This window comes from Selaginella moellendorffii, unplaced genomic scaffold, assembly GCF_000143415.4.
Source record: "Selaginella moellendorffii unplaced genomic scaffold, v1.0 SELMOscaffold_27, whole genome shotgun sequence".
Lineage (NCBI taxonomy): Eukaryota > Viridiplantae > Streptophyta > Lycopodiopsida > Selaginellales > Selaginellaceae > Selaginella > Selaginella moellendorffii.
The window spans coordinates 1,134,239-1,144,884 of NW_003314288.1; positions in this window are offsets into that span (position 1 = coordinate 1,134,239).

The window sequence follows — 10,646 nt, forward strand, 5'->3', positions numbered from 1 at the left end:
GTTCCAAACAAAACTAGTGCATTCTAATTGCAATAGACTACATGGCAAAATGGGCTAAAGCTTAACGAATAAAGACTGCTACAACAAAGAACACAACAAAGTTCATTTACAAAAACATCATTACAAGATATGGCTTACCTTGAGAATTCATCACAGATCAAGGAACACACTTCATCAATGAAACCATCAAGATTCTAACTCAAAAATTCACTATTCAACACAAGGCTTCAACATTGTACTACCCTCAAGGCAATGGTCAAGCAAAGTCTACAAACAAGACACTCAAAAACATCCTCATGAAAATCGTGAAAATAAATTAGAAAGACTAGGACGATCACATTTACGATGCCTTGTAGGCATATCGAACCACATGTAAGGTTTCAACAAATTCAACACCATTTAAGCTCGCTTACGGCTTTGAACCTTTGACACCACTCAAGTACATCGTTCCATCACTATGAATGGCAATACAATACGAAATCAACTAAGAAGAATTGATCAAAAAAAGACTAGCCATGCTAGAACAATTTATTGCTAGCTAAGATCCTTTGACTATCTCGTTTTGAAACTTTGGAATGCTTAAGGAGTCTTTTCTAACACAGCAAAGATGATGCTTCATATGATGGCCAAGGCTAACTTTTATCAAATGGTTCTTTTGATAGAGTTATGCAATCTCATGTGCGAGGCACTACTTTGATGATGTTCTATGACTAAGGAGGAACATGAGATGCATGTGAGGCAAATGTTGCCACTATTAAGGGAGAACAAGCTGTATTCTAAACTGTCAAAGCATGAGTTCTTCTTGGAGGAGATCACCTATCTCAGACATGTGGTGCTACAAGATGGTGTGTGGGAAGATCCTCAAAAGACTCAGATAGTCGTTGACTAGCTTGTTTCCCCTACTGTGCATGGGTTTCCTTGGTATGGTGGGAGTCTTTTGCCAGTTTGTGAAGGACTTCTCCTTGATTGCTGCTCCTTTGGTGGATATTCTTCGAAACACCACCAAGCATGCTAAGTTGGTGTGGGGTGAAAGTGTCAAGAAGTGTTTGAGCAGTTAAAGCAATCATGTATATTCTACAAATATTTGCTTGTGATAAGCCACTTGTGGTAGAAGGCTAAGGATCACGCTATGGAGTCTATGCATTCAGAGGATATGGCTCATGAGTCCTTTTCTCTTTCTGATCCTAGTGAGGCCATGGGTGTCAGTGTGGACCAAGGAGAGAATTTATCTACTCGTGTTCTAGCTGACACTGCTGTCACTAAGCTTTCTGAAGGAGTGAAGAAGAATTGTATCAACTCATCTGAGCTGTACGGTTGTTTGTGCAATGAGTTGTGCATAGCCAAGTGCTCAGTGTCCTCTTTGACTCTGGTGCTACGCATACTTTCATTAACAAGGCTAGTGATGAGGGTATAGGAGCTGTCTTGGTGCAAGACTGCTGTTCTATTGCCTACATAAGCCATAAGTTTGACGCAACTTAACTGAACTGCCAACTTGGGATAGGAAGTTGTATGTTGTAGTTGTTGCAGTCAAAGAGTGGAGGCATTATCTGTATGGTTTGGATTTTTCATGTGGATAACTTTACCACTTGTCACTCTTTTCACTCACCAGATGGAGCTTTGAGGCCAACTAACTCATTGACTGGAGTTTTTGAAGGAAATGGATGTGCAGATTCTAAATCACCAGAGGGGTTTAAGGTGACGAAAACCGATTTCCCAGTAAAAGTCAAAGGGTAATTTTGACCACAGATTACTCAGATGATGTTTAAAGCAAAGTTGCTAGGTTTTCCAAGATCTACAACTTCTCTTTAAGACAATTTTTCTGTTTCTGAAAGGAGTAGACAGTAAAAGTGGTTGTTTCTCCATTGTCTAGGATGGTGAACTCTATCTCATTTGGGAAGCTCTCTAGTGGTTTGTTGGATGAAATTAAGGAGCTTGCTTACTTCAATTCCCTTCAATGTACGAGAGATGTTTCCTAGTCAAGAGGAATCAGGCTATGGTTCCTAGAGATGATGTTCTTTTACAGTGGATTTTGTAAGAGTGTCTGTTGCACCAAGTGCAGGACATTGAGGACGTGTGTTCTGGTAGAGACGCATTTATTTTGGCCTGGAATGAAATCAGGTGCTGATAAGTATGTGCACAGTTGTTAGACCGGCCAGGCAGTCACAATGGATTGTCAGAAGCATGAAGGTCTCTACCATAGGTAACCTCAGTGGAAGTGGAATAGCATTTTCTATGAGTTTCATAGTAGACACTTCAAAGCAATGATGCTATCTGGGTTGTTGTGGATTAGCTCACTTCTTCCTTGTGAAGATGAATGCTAAAGCTTTTGACCTTGCTCAGCTGTTTGTCTCTATAGACTGCCTAAAGATGTTGTAAGTGATCGGGATCCCATGTTCACTTTGGAGTTTTGGCAAACAGTGTTCCAGAAGCTTGAGACAAAGCTGAGCATGAGCATCCACAGTCAGATGGACAAACAAAACAAGTTAATTAGGTGCTAGAAGACATGCTGAGATTGTTTGTTGGTCATCTGAAGAGGCAAGGTATTTGGGAGAAGTACTTGCCTTTGTTAGAGTTTGCCGATAACTGTGCCTTCCTTTGGCTATTGAGATGGCTCCATTTATGGCAATGTATGGCTTTCAACCTCGGTCCCCTGTTGGTATGAACTTGGCTTCTCTTAAGGTGCACCAGGCAAATGAGTTGGCTGATGAGCATCATCAGCACAAGCAGTTTCAGGTTGGAGACAAGGTTTTCCTTCAGTTGTCTGAAGCTCAGTGAGCTCTTCAAGGTGGAGGTAGTTCTAAATTGTTGCCACAGTACTGTGGGCCTTGGATTATTCTCAAACGAGTTGGAGTATTGAGTGTATCGATATCTTTTAGTTAGCAGATTATATTGAAGAATTGAAGACTACCTACAGTTAAGTGCATGCAGCAACAGATCATATAAAAAATGAATGCAGAGAATAACAAATTGGGATTTCTAGGATGTTTGTGTGTGTTGTTAGTAATAATAATAATAATCATAAAAACCTGATGTTCAGCCAGTTAGAAGATTGTCTGAAAATTATGCATGTACTGATTCTTCAGCTCTTGAGCAACTGGCTCACTTTCTATATAAATCAAAGAGATTTTTTTAACAATAATAATAATAAATAAATAAACATCTAAGCTGCTGCAGTTAAGCTGTGACATTGTAAAGTTTAAAAAGGAAAAGAATTAGAAAAAGAACAAACAGAAAACACGAGCTTCATGCAAGAGCAGAGAAACAAATCGGGATTTCTAGGGTATGCGTGCGGCGCTAGGGTTTGTGCGGTGTGTGTGTCATTTCTCAACAATCTCATGCAGTGGAAATCGTTTTTCAGGGATCCCACTTTCTGGTGGGACAACAGGTTCAAGAAGAAAAACAAGTTCTTCTCACCCGGATTTCAAACATGTTTCTACCGGAGAGAGCCTGTGGATCGCCAACAGGGAAACACCAACCTGGGTCTCTGCAAAACTCGAGTCGCTCGCTGACCCAGCTGTAGGTAAGGCCACCACGGTCCGCTACAAATCTCCACATACCCCACCTGTAGCTGGTGATGAACGGGTGAGTTTAGGGAGGCTGGTACACCGCGTGAGAGACTCAGCTGAGAGCAGATCCCTTCCTTTGGGAAAACAAGCCCATGAAGCTGTGCTCAAGAGTGATGAGCACAAAAGCAACATCTACTTGTTGACGGGATTGATCGATATGTACTGCAAGTGTGGCGAGCTTGAGGAGGCTCGCAAGATTTTCGACTCCATGGGAACCCGGAGTGTTGTGTCCTACAACGCGATCATCCAGGGCTGCGGCTCGAACGGGCAAGCTGAACTTGCTCTGGAGTACTACTCTGCCCTGAGAGCTTGTACCACCATTCAACCCAACGATCGGACACATATCGCGGTGATCAGCGCCTGCTCCAGACTTGCTACCGAATCCAGCGAGAAGAGGGAGAGAGCTCTACGCATTGGGATGGAGATCCATTCAATTCTCAGCAAGGAGAAGAAACAGGTAGATCTGTTCGTGGCGACTTGCCTGGTAGATATGTACTGCAAGTGTGGCGAGCTTGAGGAGGGTCGCAAGATTTTCCACTCCATGGGAACTCGGAGTGTTGTGTCCTACACCGCGATCATCAACGGCTGCAACTCGAACGGGCAAGCTGAACTTGCTCTGGAGTACTACTCTGCCCTGAGAGCTGATAACACCATTCAGACGATCGGACTCATGTCGTGGTGATCAGCGCCTGCTCCACACTTGCTACCGAATCCAGCGAGAAGAGGGAGAGAGCTCTACGCGTTGGGATGGAGATCCATTCAATGCTGAGCAAGGAGAAGAAACAGCTAGATCTGTTCGTGGCGAATTGCCTGGTAGACATGTACTGCAAGTGTGGCAAGCTTGAGGAGGCTCGCAAGATTTTCCACTCCATGGGAACTCGGAGTGTTGTGTCCTACACCGCGATCATCCAGGGCTGCAACACGAACGGGCGAGCTGAACTTGCTCTGGAGTACTACTGTGCCCTGAGAGCTGATAACACCATTCAAGCTGATGCTTGCACCTACACCTGCGTCCTTGTTGCTTGCGGGAGTGTGATGGCGATCAAGCTCGGGAGGGAGATTCACCAGCTGGCGAAGCATAAAGGGCTGCTGGAAAACAATCCAGTTCTGGGCTCCAGCCTGGTGAGCTTCTACGGCAAATGCGGCGATGTTGATTCTGCTCAGGAAGCGTTTGACGAGTGCCGAGCTCGAGACGACACGGGTCTCTGGAACTCTCTCATACAGGCTTACACTCTCCAGGGCCGATCGATCGAGGCCTTGGAGCGTTTCTATTCCATGACTCAGGAGGAGGGCTGTAAAGCTGACGATGTGAGTTTTGTCTCGGTGTTGAACGCTTGCAGCCATGGTGGTCTGGTCGGGAAAGGAAGGCAGCTTTGGATGAAATGCCCAAGCAGTATGGAGTCAAGCCACGTCTGGAGCATTATGTGTGCCTGATCGATATGCTCGGGCGAGCTAACCTCCTCGACGAAGCTGTGAGAGTTCTCAGAGCCATGCCTTTTGAACCGGATGCAGTGGTTTGGACGTTCCTGCCCGGAGCCTGCCGGAAGTGGAAGAATTACATGATCGGCAAACTCGCGTTTGAGCGTCTTGTGGAGATGGATCCCAAGAGCGGCACGCCCTACGCATTGATGGCCAATATATTTGGAAACCTGGGGATGCTCAGTGAAAGGGCCACTGTTGAGGAGAGAATGAGAGGTGAAGGCAGCTTCAGGGAGCCCGGGAGAAGCTGGTGGACGGATGTTAGCTCAGGAAAAGTGCATTCTTTTTCTGTCGGGGATAGGAGTCACTCACAGAGCGACGAGATTGCGGCCAAGCTCAAGCAATTGTTGCTGAGAATGAAAGAGGAGGGGTACACGAGCGATGTGATCAACGTTCTAAAAGTGGAAGAGAAAGAGGATCACCTGTGCGGCCACAGTGAGAAGCTTGTGCTGGGGTGTGCTCTGGTGAACTCGCACCAGAAGGAGACCATCAGAATTGTGAAAAATTTCCGAGTTTGTGACAATTGCCATGCGGCCACTGCTCTCATCTCTAAGCTGGAAAAAAGGCTAATCATCTGCAAAGATGCCAGTCGGGTTCATGTGTTCCAGGATGGCAGATGTTCCTGTGACAACTACTTTTGAAAACATGTCAGTGCTCTTTCTTGAAGTTATCCCTGGTTTTAAACCCTCCGTGAGTCAAGCAGAAACATGGGCCGCTGAGTGAGCATGCCTCGTCAAAGTACTGCCGTCAACCTGAACTTCACGGAGAAAAAATTAACATTTAAAAGTTAAAACTATGCAAAAGGAGGATGACACGTTGTCTTAAATTTAAATTTCTTTTTGGTAGCAGAATCGGGGAATGCTGACTAAACCTGCCAACAGGTGCCCCAAACAGAGCGCCCAGATTCAGATAATAAGCCTTAGTATGAAGACTTGCCAGTACCCAAACTCTTTGCTGATAGCAAGTACCGCCTCATGTTCCGGGAGCAAGGTGATGGCAGCTTGCGGCATGACCAACTTTGGGTTTGTGCTCCTAGAGCACGTTTGTTAGGCACCAGGTCAGGATAATAGGATAAAGAAAGGGCCCTACAATCAAGTGATCACCCCTTTAGCCAGTTGACTTAGGGTGTAAGGGATAGGATCCTAACATTGGTATTAGAGAATCTTTCCCCCCAACAAAGTCCTTGTCCCAAGGACGAGTTGTACCGGTGATCACCCTTTCTGGGAATCCTGCTCAAGCTCCTGGTCCATCTTCCACAGCCGTATACATCAAGGAGGCATTGGGCCCGTCACTCCGAGATAGTACACCTTTCAACTGGCTGACATAAAATACCGGATGAATTTTCACCCCAACTGGCAGCCGCACCCGATAAGCCGCTTTACCAATGCGCTCCAGCACTTCATATGGACCAGCATATCGATGGGAAAGTTTATCACTCTTCCCTGTCCGTAAAGGCACCAAGGTGTTCTGCCGCTCACTTGACGGAAAGATCACTCGCACAAAGACGAGATCACCCACCTTATATTCCCGGAATTTGGCGATGCTCATTAGCAAACTTCTCCGCTTTATCCTGAGTTGCTTGCAAATTCCATTTACACACCACCAGAATCTCATCAAGTTCTGTGGCCAGATCAGTTGCCTCGGAATCAAGCTTATCTTGAACGTCCTTACTCAAATGCAATCCCAACTCCACCACTGTTCGAGGATGCCTTCCAAACATGGCAAAGTAAGGACTTAACTTGGTTCCATTGTGTTGGCTATTGTTGTAAGCAAATTGCACCAACGGAAGATATAGATCCCACTATCCTTGCCTTTGACCAATGCTACAACGTAGCATATCCTCCACCACCTGACTCACACGCTCAGTTTGCCCATCCGTCTGAGGATGATCTCCACTCGAGAGTTTCAAAGTCACTTGTATAGCCTTTGCAAAGCTTTTCCAAAATCCACTGGTGAACTTTGAATCTCGATCACTAATGATTTCCTCCGGCAAACCAAAATCAGGAAAAACCTTCTCCAAGTAAACCGTAGCCAAGTCTGAGGCAGTGACAGTCTTCCGAAGAGCCAACAACCGCACATACTTCGTCAATCGGTCCACTATGACCCATACTTGCTCCTTTTGCCTCTGTGTTCGTGGCAAACAAGTGATGAAGTCCATAGAGATACTACACCAACGGCTCTGAGGAATAGGTAAAGGTTGCAAAAGTCCCCCTGGCTTCTCCCATGGCACCTTAACCCGCTGACAAAGCTCGCATGATTTACAATACTTGAGGATATCAGCTTTCATATTCCTCCAATAAAAGTTGCGCTTAATCAACTCATACGTCTTCTTCCCCCCAAAATGACCGGCCTCTGGACTATCATGATAGTGGAATAAAACTTGAGTAATTAACGCATCCACCCGTGGCAAATAGACACGGCCATTGTAGTAGAAAATCCCATCCACCAATGAGAAAGGAGCTTCCATCTGGTCTCGCAAAGAGGCCACCTCAGCATCCTGAGCCTGAGCATGCTCAACCAATTGCCCAAACTCGCTGACCACCTTACTCAAATGATGACAAAATTGTGTTCGTAACGTCGTCACATGACGAACACGAGATAAAGCATCCGCCACCACATTTGTTTTTCCCGGACGATGCTTAATAGGAAACTCCCCAAACTCCATGAGTTTGACCATCTAACGAGCTTGCCTAGTGTTCAACTCCTTCTGTGTGAAAAGATACACAAGTGGTTTGTGATCTGTCAACACCACGAACATTGCACCATAAAGATAGTGCCGCCACATCCGCAAAGCATGAACAATAGAGAGTAACTCTTGCTCATATGTGGAATAGCGTTGCTCTGCGGAATTCAAAGTTCGACTCTCATATGCAATAGGCTGTCCCTCTTGCATGAGAACTCCTCTCAGTGCATAACCACTCGCATCGCATGTCACCTCATAAGGTTTCGATGGATCAGCAATGCGAAGCACTGGAGCCTTGATCAACAATCGTTTCAGCGCCACAAAACTCTCCTCTTGTGGTGTCTTACACTCGAATGGCACATTCTTGCGTAACAACCGCGTCAACGGAATAGCCACCTCTGCAAACTTATGCTGGAAACGTCGGTAGTAACTAGCCATACCAAGAAAACTGCACAACTCGGCCACTGTAGTCGGTGTAGGCCAGTTTTCCACCACAGCCACCTTCCTTGGATCCGTCTTGACACCCTTAGATGTCACAATATGGCCTAGATATTCCACCTCCGACTTTGCAAATTCACATTTGCTCTTCTTTGCATAAAGTTTGCTGTCTCGAAGTAACAAAAGAACCTTGCGCAAATGCACCCTATGCTCCTCCATATTCTTGCTAAAAACAAGAATATCGTCCAAGAAAATCTCCACAAACTCATGAAGATAACGCCCAAATACCTCCGTCATCAACCGAGTAAATGTGGCCGGTGCATTCGTCAAACCAAACGGCATAACTGTAAACTCAAAATGTCCGAAGCTTGTGTTGAATGCCGTCTTGGAGATAGATGCATCATCCATTGCAATCTGATGATATCCACTCCTCAGATCAATCTTGGTAAACACTCGTGCTTCACCAAGCTTGTCCAAGATATCATCCACACGTGGCATCGGCATCTTGTCCTTCACTGTCTTCTTGTTTAAAGCATGGTAGTCAATACACATCCGCATTGAACCGTCCTTCTTCTTCACAAGCAAGACCGGAGCACCAAACGGAGATTTATTTGGCTGAATAAATCCAAACTCAAGTAACTCCTTGACTTGTCGTTGAACTTCTTGCTCCTCCACATAACTTAACCGAAATGGACGCCGGTAAATTGGCCGCGTCTCCGGCTCCAATGTAATCCCATGCTCCACACCTCGTAACGGAGGTAATCCATGAGGAATTTCAGATGGAAAAACATCAGAAAACTCGTCAAGTACATCCCATACTGCTGCTTCTCCCCCACACGTGCCTTGGTCCCCCAAGTCACGAACAAACAGCAAGTAACTTGAAAGTGCTTTTCCATTACGACAAGCCCGCTTCAAAGATGTAGCAGAGAGCATAACAACTGATGGTTGAACACCCTCGCCAAACCACACATCTTTAACGCCACCATACTCCAATGAGATACGCTTAATGCTCCACTTTATCTCTGGATCCACCTTCACCAACCATGGCATCCCAAGAATGAGATCCACACGATGAATAACCGCGAGATAAAAAGTCTCCACAAGTGTGGTTTTGCCAACCAACACTTCCAGCCCCTCGACACAAGCATCGAAATGTTGAGTAGAGGTGGCTGCACCTTCCACTATGTATGGAAGAACTCCACGTGTGACCAGGCCATGCTCCGCAACAAACTTTGCCGAAACAAAGTTGTCATCGCTCCCACTATCCAGTAAAATCCGCACTGGATCGCCACGGAACACGCCCTCCAGCATTAAAGCTGATTCATGCATATCCTCGAGCTCCATCTTGTTCCACACACAGTTGAGTTGACGAGCAACGATCGAAAGTCTCTTCCTCCGACCGGAATGGTCGTTCTCGTCATCCTCACGCTGTAAAGCTTGCAACTTTTTAGTATCTGACTTACCATGAGAAGATGATTGGCCATTCTTCTTGTCCTGCTGCTTGTTCTTCAATTGCAGACAATCAGCCTTGTAGTGTCCAAGTTCGCCACAATGATGACAACCCTGTCTATAATTCTTCACAAAGAACTTCTGCTTCTTGGACCCCTTTGCATCTGAAGTAGTCACCACTGACTTCAACTTGTGATGCTTGTTCCCATCCTTGTGTCCACGGCGATCATCACGACGATTCTCGATAGAAGGACTCCGCGACCGCTTGCGAGACTTGTGCTTATCATTGTCAAGCCGACGAGCCGCATCAAAGAGCTCCTCCAAACTCTTTGTAGGCTGAGAATGACGCAAGTGTTGCCGCATGCTCTCACTATGTAGGCCATCAATGAAGTAGGACTTGTTTTGATCTGGATCCTTCGTTGGAACACGACTAATCAAGCGAGTAAGCTTCTCAATATAATCCCTGAGCGTCATTTTCCCTTGCTAGAAATGGCGAAGTTCTGTACGAGCATTCTCCACATCGTAATGAGGGGCAAAACGTAAACGGAAAGTAGCCTCAAACTCATCCATGGTAGACACTGGTGGTTTCTTATCCGCAACACGGGACTCCTCAAGCCAATTCCACCATCGAAGACCCACATCACGCAAAACCATCGGAATAGCTACTAAAGCCTCTGCATCTGGAGTTCCTCTAGCAGCCAAGAACTTCTTCATATTGGCTAGCCAAGCGAGACACTCGTCCACACCACCATCACCGGAAAAAGTTGGAATCTTGAGTCGATCTACCAAAGAAGGCTTACTTGGAGCGCTACCCCGTCCAGCCTCGAGTGCCTCAACACGCCCACGCATGGTATCCATCATGCCATGCATCTCGTCTTGCATCTCTTGCTGATTTTTATTAAGGGCTCGCAGCTCATGAACCACATCTTGAATGGTCCAAATCTCCGCAGCTTCGTCGGCACCATCGTCGGCACCACCATCGACGATAGGATTCCAGCGTTCAGCTTGGTCGGCCATCGCAACCAACTCCT